The sequence below is a fragment of the Stigmatopora argus genome, chromosome 17 (assembly GCF_051989625.1).
Source record: "Stigmatopora argus isolate UIUO_Sarg chromosome 17, RoL_Sarg_1.0, whole genome shotgun sequence".
NCBI lineage: Eukaryota > Metazoa > Chordata > Actinopteri > Syngnathiformes > Syngnathidae > Stigmatopora > Stigmatopora argus.
Window position 1 is genome coordinate 14,359,123 of NC_135403.1, and position 13,027 is coordinate 14,372,149.

Consider the following 13,027-nt stretch of genomic DNA (forward strand, 5'->3'; position numbering starts at 1 on the left):
CTGGCGACCAAAAGACCGCGACCAAAAGACCGCGACCAAAAGACGGGCGACCAAAAGACCGGCGACCAAAAGACCACGACCAAAAGACGGGCGACCAAAAGACGGCGACCAAAAGACTGGCGACCAAAAGACCGGTGACCAAAAGACTGGCGACCAAAAGACCGGTGACCAAAAGACCGCGACCAAAAGACCAGCGACCAAAAGACCGCCACCAAAAGACGGCAACCAAAAGACCGCGACCAAAAGACCGGCGACCAATCGACCGCACACGTATTTGACTGGTGTGGGGACAATTTGTGGAAATGTTGATTTATTTTTTCCAATCCAAATGGATTGGACGCCAAAGCATCTGCCGTGGAGCCCGGCGTCCAATCCGTTGAAACCGGGAGGGGCTGGCGGCCAATCCACTGACGGATGCCAAGGGAGATAAATTCGAACGGCCGTCCTAACAAAAGACCCCGATGAATAAAACAAAGAAACTAAATGATGAGGCGTCGAGGCCGAGAAAATTATTGATATTTTTTAGTGAGGCTGGGGAAGAAGAAAAAAAAGGTCAGGGAGAAGAATCAAGGCGCTAACGTAACCTTTCGCTGACGTACGGGGGGAGGGAGGGACGGCGGGACGGCGGGCTTGATTGCGGCCTCCGTTTGATGATAATTACACGTCCTGTTGTTTGCCCGCCGACATCAATATCGCGTGAGATTGCTCTTTGGCGCCAGCCCGCCAAAGTAAATCAAACGCCGTCCGTCACCACGCCGACGGAAAGACGTGACGGCAAATAAGCCCTTTTATTATCCCGATAGACGGAGAGTTCAGCTCACTCAAATGCGCTTCGTACCGAGAGTACATCAAATAGCGGAAAAAAATATGCAGCAACTTCTATTTTGAAAATTTAAGCCTTTTTACAATTGAAAGGGATGAGCAACATTTACATCCATTTTGTCAGATATTTTTACTTTGGGATTTTCAGACCCATTCAAGGCCAACCCTCCCAGGCAAAATGGATTGGACATCTAGAACCAGAATGAGTCCCCAAAAAGAAGTACTATATATCAATGTGGATACTTGGGGCCCTCCCACGTGACCTAAATTGGACGCCTATCTCAGTCGACGGCGTCGAATGACTCGACAAAAAGAGGATGGACGAGTGCGTATTCCGTCGACGTCTGCCATCCTAACGATGGTTGCTACGGCGCCGCGGCGTCACCGGAGAGGATTGGCCGCGGGGTTGCCGTGGCGACAAGCGTGGCCGACGGACGGCGAGCGACGGACGGGACGGCGACGCCCGAGGTTCTTTCGGGAGTTACAAGGAAATAATGTCGTCTCTTCCGTAAAACAACATCGGACGTCCTCCGGTGTCAATGACAGAAATGGGAGCGGTCTCCCTATTTGAAACCGATTGGACGTCAATGGCAGGCAATAAGAACACAATATTACGTCGTGTGCAGTCGATTGGTCGCCGGTCTTTTGGTCGCCCGTCTTTTGGTCGCCCGTCTTTTGGTCGCGATCTTTTGGTCGCCGGTCTTTTGGTCGCCCCGACCGCGACAACCGACGACCAAAAGACCAGCGACAAAACAAGGTGAAACAAGACGGTCTACGCATGAATAAAAGGCAACAATGGCCATGAGCACTTTCACTGAGCCCACGTTTATAAGAGTTTGTATGTACATGCGCTGTTCCTTTAAGAAGCGACGTCAGTTCAGTCAGGGTCTTAACAAGTTCTCCAACAAAAAAACAATAAAAGTCCGGGAAATGTGGAGCTTTTCTTTAGCCTAATAATGACTAGGGCATTAACTATGACTAAATAGTCATTCACAGTTTGTATTTAGGGAATTTGAGCAACCATTTAAATGGTAATTATCACTTATCTTCTGGGCGACCAAAAGACCGGCGACCAAAAGATCGGTGACCAATCGACCGGCGACCAATCGACCGTGTACTATATTACGTTAACTAAGACAGCGGTCTTGAATTGACTCTGGATGGTTTTAACTTGCAGCACTACTTGATGCAATCCACATTTGTGGAAAGTCCATGTCATCATTTTTGGATCATAATTCAATATTATATGGCGGAATGTCCATGTGGTGATGGAAGATAGCAGATTTTTGTCCCTATCGCCCAGCACTAATTGACACTCATTTCTCTCTTCCAGTCACGTTAGCAAAATAAAAGCCCACGTCGCAGCTCTCCTTGCAAAATAAAAGCCCGGTTTGCCTCATCTCCTCCGGCTTATCGGCGCAAATATTAACGTCGGATACCTGCGGGGGGGACGCGGGTTCATCCGTGCGAAAACAAGACGCTCCCTCCTGACGCTCGATTAAAAAAAATTAAAAAAGAAGTGAGGAAAGATTTTAAATCCCAAACAAGAAGAGCAAGAAGACAAAAGTCCCGCCACATCAAAACAAAGAACAAAAAAAAAATCCACAAGCCACTAAAACGTTGCCTGGAAAGCAAAGTGCCGCCGCCGCCGCGTGCGCTAATAGGCAGCGGATCTGGTGGAAAAACCGGGGGGGAAAGAGAGGAAAAAACGCGGGTATGTCAACGCATGCAGCGGCAGCTGCAAGAAAAAAAGAGCAGGAAAAAAGAGAAAAAAAAACAAAAGGTACTCACCGAGCGTCGGCGCAAAGAGACAAGGAAGGCGCTCGGCCCGGCGGCTAGTCCTTATGGCGCCATGGCGATGCCCGAGAGGTCGCCTGGCCGCTCGTCGCTCGCCCGAGCGGTCGCCTGCTCGCTCGTGGACTGGATGCGCCAGCGGCCGCCTGCTCGCCTCGCGTGCCAGAGATGACGCCGCCTCCCTTTGGCTGGCGTCCGCCGAGGCCGCCGGATGCGCTTTTCTCCCGTGCGCTCTGGAGAGATCTGATTGGACGGGAGGGAGGAGAGAAACAGAGAGAAAGAGAGAGAGAGGAAGGATGAGACGGGGGCGGCGGGCGGGCGGGCGGGGAGGGGATAACGGCTTTAGCTAGCTAGCATAGATTGGCGTGGAAATGCCATTTCTGCTTCGCTCTTCCACTTCCTGTGCCTTTTCGGACCTTTTCCAGTCATGCCTGGCTCCTTCTCATTGGCCGCCGTCGCCCATGACGTCCCGGCCGCGTAGCGAGGGCGCCAAAACGCCATCCTCGCCACTATTTGATCTGATCATCCGCTTTTTGAGATGACTTTGTTCCAACGTGATGGTTGTCATTTACGTACGGGGAATTGGACGTCTATCGCCGTCCATCTGTGCTCATTTATGATGATGTCAATGGCCGCAACGGTTTATCGTGGCGAACGGATAACGAGCGCTAACGTCATGGTGGCCAGATGAGCCCCTCCCGCTTGTAAATAGAACCCCCAAATGAATGGAGAGTGATTTTTTTTTAATCAAACTCCACTTATGCGTGCAGCGCCTAATTAAAAGCGGCTCGTTTTACCGCTAATCAGCACGCGCAAGCGGCCTTAACGAGCGCTCGTCGGCGTCAGACGCAAATTGGGGAGAGCGAAACGAAAGCGGCAAAGGCGTCCACCGTCCGATGAATCTGCGATGGCTTTAATTAAAAGAAAAAAAGGTTTCCCGGCAACGAGACGGCGCTAATTAGACAAGCTAAAGCAGATGTCGACCGGAGAAAGGAGGGAGCGCTAAAGACCACCGCCCGTCCCAATTATCCTCACCTGGGTCCAAGCCCGGAGCCTCTCCGAGCCGACAGTGGGCGGAGTCACCCCGGGTTTCTTGTCAGCCAATCGCGGGGCGCAACGAGACAGACGAACGAGCAACCGATTTCTCCATTTCGGAGAGTGCCGTTGGTCTAGCGCACATGGTGTCAAAGTGGCGGCCCGGGGGCCAAATCTGGCCCGCTGCATCATTTTGTGTGGCTCTGGAAAGTCAAAGATGAGTGGCGACTTTCTGTTTTAGGATCAAATTAAAATGAAGAGCATAGATGTATATTAAATTTGCTGATTTTCCCCCTTTTAAATCAATCATTGTCATTTTTTAATCCATTTTTTCTGTGTTTTTAGTTCAAAAATCATTTTGTAAAATCTAAAAATATATTTAAAAAAAAGCTAAAATAAACATTGGTTTAGATCTATAAAAAAACTGAATATTCAGGGATTTTAATCCAGTTATTTTAATTCATTTATAAAAAAATATCTAAATATTATATCTAAAATGGCCCATTTTCGCAAGGTGGGAGGGAAGTGGAGTACCCGGAGAAAACCCACGCGCGCACACACAGGTCGGACTTTGGCGGGGATGGAACCCTCGTTCTCACAACGGCGAGGCGGGCGTGCTACCCGCTCTTCCACCGCGCCACCACTCATTGAAATTTCACGTCTCGTACTTCTACAAGTCCATTTTAGGGAGTAAAAAAATGGATGTTCAAGTACCTGAATGGGCTGAAAGCTATCTTTGATGGGTGCTCCCTCGCCAGATTGAGCAGGCAACCTAAAACACACACACAAAAATCATTTTAGGTTCTACAAATCATAAATATAGAAGAATAACAGCGTTAAATACATTTGAGTGATGGCAAAAGAAAATGGCGGCTTTTCATCCACCACCGAATGCACCTTCTGCTGGCCGCGGCCAATCCAAAATGGCCACGTGGCCAGAAGGCGACTCTCCCGTCCGTCAAAGTCACGGCGTTCCTCGTTCAAATCGAACGTCCAATCCGATTCGAGCGAGCCGACGGACGTCACGTTGGAGAAAAGAGCTTGGAAAATGGTTTTCTGCGCGTAAGAGGCAGGAAGCGGCGAGTGACGGGGAGCGGATCTCCTCCTCTTCCTCTTCCTCCTCGTCGTCGTCGTCGTCGTCGCGGCCAATTTTGGGTAAAAAGGCAAACAGGTGCAGGCCTCAGATTCCGCCGCTTAATGAGGTTCGTCGGCGTAAAGAGCCGCTAATTTTGTTTGCCGGCACCGGCGGCGTTCCCAGCGTGCTTTGCTTTTGGGGGCCGGCCTCAATGGCGCTTTGATCAGCCAAACGCGCGCCGCCGCACAATAAGCCTGATTGGCGCTAATACGCTATTAGCACAGTCCCCAGCTGTCAATCATCTTTCACTATTGTGATTCTATCAATTCAACCATTTTTTCAAATCCAGCAATCCAACCCTAAACAAGGAGTTTATTCACAAAGTCATTGCAATACATTTATTTTCAAAGGATAACCTTTTACATGAAAAGACGAGTTAAAATATGACAAAGTCATTGCAATAAATTAATTTTCAAAGGATAACCTTTTACATGAAAAGACGAGTTAAAATATGACAAGGTTAAAAAATGGTGATATTACTCCCAAAAGAATAAACTTGAATCAAAGGACAAATTCATGATTTGATATCTTTTAGAATTACATTTACATGAATAAATATACTTAAACAACATCGTTAGAATAAAAAGATTGGAGCAATAACTACTATATTTGTTTCCCCAGAATATCATTTTCAAAATAAACTAGTTTTAACTGTTAGTTTCTTCATTCTAAGAAAAATACAAAATAACGGATGCCTATACAAAATTGGGAGTTATGTTTATATCTAGGATAATGTAGGGAACTAAAAATGATCAAAAATGTTATTTTTTTTAAAACAAATATTTAAAAATGATACAAAACGCATAGAAAATGCGTCCCCGTCTAAAGATAAAACGCAAACTAAACGAGAGAAACGTTTGATGCGATTGAAGCGATTCCACTGTGTACCACTAGAGGGAGTCTGCCTTTTTCCCCCTGAAGCGATTCCACTGCGTACCACTAGAGGGAGTCTGTTTTTTTTTTCTTCTCCCCAGAAAGTTGCGGTTGGCTCGACCTTGATTTCTCTGAAACAACGAATGGCGGAGGGCGTCCGGATAATGGAGGTGATTGATAGATAGCGAGATGTCCTTAATGGCAAACTAATAAAGGCGGCGGAGATGAAATTCTTGTCGCGTCTCTTGGCTTGCGTGCGCATTGTTTGGCCCGTGTCCTTGGACCAAGGGTTTTTGCCTTTTTTCTTTTTCTACAGAAATCTCTCGGCGCTACATCAACACAAATATCATTTTTTTTCTTTTTTTTTTACGTGGGAGATGAACGTGGAACGAGACGGCGCTCGTCAGACGCAAAAAGGACACAAAGGTGACGACGGCTACAAATGAAGGAAGCCTGAATGGCAAGAAAAGTGGCGCCCACCCACGAGACGCTCACGTTTTCAAGTCAAAAAAAAAAGCTATAGGGATTTTTTTTTTCATTTTCGGTGGAGTCGCCGAAGGGCACTTATCTCCCCGACCTTTCCAAGCGGCGCAGGAAGTGAAGTAACGCAACACCCCGAGAGAATCGGGATGATTAACTCACGGCTTCACGGCCAATTAGAGAAAAGCGCCGGGCTCTGCGATAGGCGTCCAATCGACACATTCTGTCAATCTGTACGAGCGCCCCCTTTTAAATGACCATTGGCGGCAATATGCATTCAAAACATAAACATATGCCTTAATGAGATGAGGTGTCCATCTATTTTTAAGCTTGACGGAGTTGAATGTGATCATTGTTAATGAGCACTTTTACTTAAGGGGGGGAGGGGCACGTTGGAAGCCTGCCAAGTCCGGTCAGTTTTGCGGTGCTCAAGCGCCCCTCCGAGAGGGACAATTAAGCTGGAGCGGACACGGAGGGTCGGACGGAAGGCGGCTGACATTTGATGCGTTTGCTTCTCCTTTACTTTCACCTCAAACGCAGCGGCGGCGGTGGGGGGGCGGGTGCTGGGCCTTTGGGTTTCCGTGGCAACGGCCAACCACAAGGCTTTAAAACAAGGGTGTCAGACTCGGGTTGGTTCGCGGGCCGCTTTAACGTCAACTTGATTTTACGTGGGCAGGACCATTTTAGATAGAATATTTGGATATTTTTTTAATAAATGGATTAAAAGAACTGGATTAAAAGCCCGGAATATTCAGTTTTTAATAGATCTAAAACAATGTTTATTTGAGCTTTTTTTTAAATATATTTTTAGACTTTACAAAATGATTTTTGAACTAAAAACACAGAAAAAATGGATTAAAAAATGACAATGATTGATTTAAAAGGGGGAAAATCAGGAAATTTAATATACATCTATACTCTTCATTTGAATTTGATCCTAAAACAGAAAGTCAGCACTCATCATTTACTTTCCTGGGCCACACAAAATGATGCGGTGGGCCAGATTTGGCCCCCGGGCCGCCACTTTGACACATGTACATGTGATTTAAATGATCCGTCAGAGCGGAGGCATTGATGAAGCTTCGCCGTCGCCGACCTGACTTTGTCTGGCCTCCTTTTCGCCCTCGCTTGATTGGCCGCCAAAGAAATAGCGAAATAGCAAGCTAGCTAGCTCCGTCGGGGAATCGTGGAAAATCCTGCAAAAATCTGTCTCAAAAGCGCCGTCAAACGCGACATGGAAACGGGATGAGTCGCTCGCCGTCCTCGACAAAACAAACGGGACACGCCGCTCGGCTCCGGGGATTTTTGTCCGCCCACGTCCGGTCGTGGCGGGCGCTAACGAGCAGCTCATTTTTCTGGCGCGATACACGCAACATTGTGCCGATTGGCGAATAACGCGCGAGAGAAGTTTGGCCATTTTGTCACCGTCAGCGGCCTGGAAAGTTTCCGCCGAGTAGCCAAACGTCAGCTGCCGTTCGGCGTGCCTTCCTTTCCAAGCGCTATTGTCGCTCGCTTTAAATGCGAGCGACCTTGGAGGAAGAGAAGAAAAGAAAAGAGTGGAAAGAGCGAGCCAGCCAGCGAACGAACGTCTATTCATCGTCGACTCGCGCTCCGCTTCCCGCTTTCGGAGTCTCGGTAATACGCCCGGCGCGACGTCCCTCGACGGTGGAAAAAAAAACGACGTTCGAGAGCAGAACGCGGTGTTCCCAACACGCGGAACATTGGATTTTTTGTCCTGGAGGGCCGCGGTGGCGCCGTGTTTTCCTTTCTTATTTACCGTGACGGCGTTAATTGGCCTTGAGACGCCGCAAATTGGCGTCGGATGGAATTTTAAAAAGGGGCTCGAGAAGACAACATTTTTATTGGGAACATTTGCAGAAAATATTGTTGCAGGTGCTTATATGGATTTTTTCTTTATATGGCGAAGCTTTACATTTCATTGCGCTTGTATCATGACAATCAAGGCATTCAATCCGTTTCAATGGGGAGCTTGGCTGCCAATGAAGCCATTTTTATGGTCAAAAATGAGTAAAAGGAAATAAAAGGGGTTTTTATGGACTGGCCTCAGATTTTTGAATTCTCGCTGAGGGATGAGAAAGCGTCCTAAAACTTTTGAGGTGGCGACTAAAATGAGAGTGGACAAATGACCCGACAAGGCGTAAAGCCAAAGAAGCGATAAAGTATTGGGAGCGGGAATCTAGGTCAGCGCCAGTGCCTGGTATTTCCAAGCGCCCCTGAAAGCCCCTCCCGGTCGGTCCCATCGGCGCCTTGGGAAAAGTACGGGAAAAAAAGTCAGCGTCGGCGTGGAAAACGTGCCGCCAAAGCACCCAAGCGCCGCACTCGTGTGCCATTTTGGGCTGGGTCCTCATTTTAATCAATATTTTTCTTTGTCATTTCATTGGAAAAAAGAAGGCAAATTTCTGAAGATGTCAATACGTGTCAAAGTGGCGGCCCGGGGGCCAAATCTGTCCCGCCGCATCATTTTGTGTGGCCCGGGGAAGTCAATGATGAGTGGCGACTTTCTGTTTTAGGATGAAATTCAAATGAAGAGTATAGATGTATATTACATTTCCTGATTTTCCCCCTTTTAAATCAATCATTGTCATTTTTTAATCCATTTTTTCTGTGTTTTTAGTTCAAAAATCATTTTGTAAAATCTAAAAATATATTTAAAAAAAGCTCAAATAAACATTGTTTTAGATCTATAAAAAACGGAATATTCAGGGCTTTTCATCCAGTTCTTTTAATCCATTTATAAAAAAAAAAATCTAAATATGATATCTAAAATGGTCCGGCCCACATGAAATGGAGTTGACGTTAAAGCGGCCCGCGTACCAATCCGAGTCTGACACCCTTGCGTTAAACTATCGATCGACTTTGACTAGCGCTAACGTGGCCCAAAAGCAACGCTACACGTTTAATGCAAAAACGTCGCCATCTCTCCCGGAACGTTATCGGGGCCGGCGCCCGTACTCGACCCCCCCCGCGGGGGGTCGCCACGGCCTCCGGGGGGCTCCTCCGTTATCGGGAGTCGGCCGGACCATTCTGGCGGCCAGAGAGGCGATAGCTACCTTTCCTCTCCTGAATAAAACATGAGCACGTATTTGGCGGCGGGCGGGCGGGCGGGCGGTCCCGGCTGCGAGTGCGACTACGCGTGAAAAAGCCAGCCGGGCGGGATCGACGCCGGTGGGGAGGCCTTTCCGCGTGGCGTGGCGTGGCGTGGCGTGGCGAGGCTTTGCAATTCCCTTTGATTTACGAAGCGGCCCACGCGGCGCCCCTCGGAAGCTCTCAGCTAATTGAAAGCGCCGTGAATCATTATTTTGTTGCGCCGCTCCTTTTAAAGAGCCATTTCCCGGCGCCGGTTGCCATCCTCGCCTTTTTAATAAGGCGCTTTTTGGAAGGGGGGGGGCGCCGTGGACTTTGCCGAGCGACGTGGAGACGAGACGAAAGGAAAAAGCCAAGCCTGGGAGTGATTGGCGGGCGGCAAACGGGTGCCTTTTTACCGGCGCCGCGCATACGAAACACCTATATTGACGCGACGGCCAGATGAGTTGCCCCGCGGCGGCGGCGGCGGCGTTGGGAGGAAACGTTGGCAGAGAAAATTGATGCGAAGCTGGCGTCTTAATTGGCTTTCTTGCCCAGGGAAGCTTCCATAATGGAAGCGCCGTTTGTTGTTTTATGCTTGAAATATTTAAAAGGAAATCACATAGCCGCGGGCTGTTTCTCCCAAAGAACAACGCCGCTCGATATTGGAGCACGCCGCTGCCAACGGAGACAACGCCGCGTCTTTCGGTAAAACGGGAGACGATGGTGACGAACAATCATTTGGAGGAAGAACAATAAAAATGTCTAAATAAATGATGCCAAATTTCAGGTCAGGCAGAAGAAAGTGAGGCACAAGATGGCACATTAGAGGGCGTGGCTTCTGGTATGGACGGACGATAGACACGCCTACCAAATGTCACGTTGCCAGGTAAGTTCGAATGCGGGGGCTGAATTCAAAAGACAGCTTTTCTACGATACCTCATTTGTTGGCTTTGAACCAAAATGGCAGCCATTGGGGGTCCTTCTTGGGACTTTTGGCTGATTGGACTGATGATAGACACACCTACCAAATGTCACGTTGCCAGGTAAGACCAAACGCGGGGGCCGAATTGAAAAGAAAAGCTCCACCGCCCGCCTATAATGTCCGCTTTAATTGAACAGGGCTCCTTAACGGGGCTTGTTAAGAGCCAAGTGGCGCCCTCTGGAGTTGCGTTTCAGCTGGCCGGGCTCACAAATTGGACACAATGGGCTCCTTTTTTTAGCACACGCCCACGCGAGCGGCGTAATAACAGCGCCGACGGTCCGTTTGTCAATCGGCCGCGTCTGATTGCTGCAATTTGTCCCCATTTTACGACGGCGCGGGACGTCGCCACGGCAACGTTCGGCCGCCGGGTTCCCATGGGCCAATGGACTTTTGAACGCGACGGTCTCGGACAAATACGCGGGCTGGTTTGCGACATTTGCGGCCGTGTGACGTCGACCGATCGTGTCAGGAGTGGCAAAAAAAAGGTCGTTCCATAAACGCAATCCGCCTGGTTTTTCGGCGACGTCTCCTTTTAAAAGAACGCGCCTGGAAAAGGAGCGACGCTTTATCGCCCGTCGGAGTCCAAAGGTCAAATGAGCCCCCTTTCCTCAATGAAAGAACGTTATCAGATGGCTCGCTATCGCTGTGACGGAAAAATACGCAACGGCGGGAGACTCGGAGGTAATTGCCGGCGCTCGGCGAGGAAAAAAAGATGTCGGCGAGGCGGCCGGGTGCTCAAATCACCCTGAAAATCTTGCTGTTTATTGGAGAAACAGCTCAGCGGAATGGGGTGGCGCACATGGGGGGAGATTTGTGAAGGTGGATTTATGTCGTTGGAATTTATGTGCACATGCGGTAGGTACAGTGGGGGTTGGGGCCAAGTGTGCACTACGCCCTCCGGCCACTGGAGGCGCTGTTGGGAATGTCAACCTTAACACATTTTGATACTAACATTGTATTTGTATTCATTCTAACATTGTATTATTATTTTTTTAATTAAAGGGTGACTTTTTTGTTTTTAAAATGTATTTTGACGACCCAGAAATGCTGAAAAGAGTGGCCAATAAAATGAGGGGGGCGGGGCAGTCAGATTTCAATGCTAAATTCATTAACCGTAGCTCCATTGAATAGAATTGAAAGCTTTATTGTCTTTGCGCATGGTACATTACTGCGGCGCATACGCGTTTAGCATCGGAGGAAAGGGAGGGCCTTCCCGAAAGAGACGACTTATTATTAACGACGCCATTTGAACTGCAAGCCGTCCTCAAAGGAAGTCAGCCGGCGTTTGGCGCGGCCGCGGCGCGCTAATGCGGAGGCGGCAAGGACGCTCGCTTCGCCGACCATAAAGAAGGAGAAAAAAAAAACACTCAAAGGAAACTTTCACCAAGGACTCCGATTGGGCGAGGAGGAGGCGTTCGCACTTGGAAAGTAAACACTTTAAACGCTTTTTTGTGGAGCCGGCGAAGAGCTTTATCTTCACGGCGGCCGTTAAAAACGCGGGAAGTCGTGACGTAGGCCTGCAAACGTAGATGGCGACGATGGCTCATTTTCAGACTCGCCTCATTCACGGCCATCGACAGCCGCAGACGTCAAATCCGTTTTAACGGCGAGCGATGGAGTTAATATCACGCCGATCCGTAGCTCCTCCGTTTCATTACGCTGGCGAGAAATGATGGACGCATTTCATTTGAGCGGAAAGGAGGGCGTACCTCAGGGCTCCATTTGCCACCCATTTGCATTTAAATTGCCGCCGCCACGTCGCCGGGCATTAAAACGCCATCGTCGGTACGAGCTTCATCCGCCAAAGGGGAAAGACGGAGAGAAATTGCGGACGGCTTTATCGAAAGCGGAAAGCGCCCCAAAAAGAGGACGCGTCTGGGAATAGGCCGCAAAGGGCGAACCCCAATGAAAATCCCGGCGCAATCTACTGGAGGCCGCGGTTAAGGGAGCCCCGGGGACGGCTAACCCGGTCGGCTCGGCGGCGTGCCAGAGCTCATAAACATTTTGCGCGCCTCCTCCGCCCGCCAGGCGTCCACGGGCTCTCCGGAGGACGGCGAGTAAACAGCGCGCCGTGAAAAGCCAGGCGCCGAGGGGGCGCCCGCAATCACGGAAGTGCTTTAGGGCAAGACGCAGACAAAATAATTAGCGTGCCGCGCCGCGCCACGCCACGCCGCCTATGCGTGACAAGCGCTTAACACGGCGGCGAGATTCAACCATCTGCTAACCCACAGCTGTTCGGCTCTACCTTAACGTCAATCCCTCGCGGCGAAGGTGCTTAAGACCTTTTGTCCTGCGTCCGGTCGACGTGCGTGTCAACCCAATTTTGTCAGGATTGAGGTTTCAAAAAAAATGGGCGAGGAGCTGATTTTTTCCCCCCCAAAATTCAAAATGGCTGCTTTAAATAAATAATAATTCTGAATAAATAAAATCTCATTATAAATATTTTAGAAATGACATTGCCGACATTGCTGACGCTGAGATAAGTTGACGTCGTTCATGTCTTCTTTTTTACGTTTTGGAACGATGTGGGAATTTGACTAGGATTGGATTGGATAACTTTATTCATCCCGTATTCGGGAAATTTCGTTGTCACAGTAGCAAGAGGGTGAGAATACAGACACAGAAAAAGACATTTTAGACATAAATAGATAGGTCATAAGTAAGTTAATAAATAGATGAATAAATATATAAATAAATAAGTATTGCTGAAATATATATATATATATATATACATATACACATACATACATATATATATATATATACATATATATATACATACATATATATATATATATATATACATATATATGTGTGTG

At 48.5% G+C, this 13,027-nt stretch overlaps 1 protein-coding gene across 5 annotated transcripts in view; it reads right to left on the minus strand.

Annotated features, from left to right (window-relative positions):
* The window catches only part of LOC144091497 (RNA-binding Raly-like protein), a 31,836-nt gene that overhangs the window by 9,953 nt on the left and 8,856 nt on the right, over positions 1-13,027 (minus strand). For 4 of the 5 annotated variants that reach the window (XR_013305734.1, XR_013305735.1, XR_013305736.1 and 1 more), the window contains exons 3-4: positions 4,366-4,423; positions 2,614-2,859 (exon numbers count right to left, since the gene is read on the minus strand). The gene's annotated coding sequence lies outside the window, so the exon portion shown is untranslated. Of the gene's footprint in view, positions 1-2,613; positions 2,860-4,365; positions 4,424-4,548; positions 4,659-13,027 lie in introns of those variants that run through there. The other variant, XM_077623876.1, reaches the window with a different exon arrangement.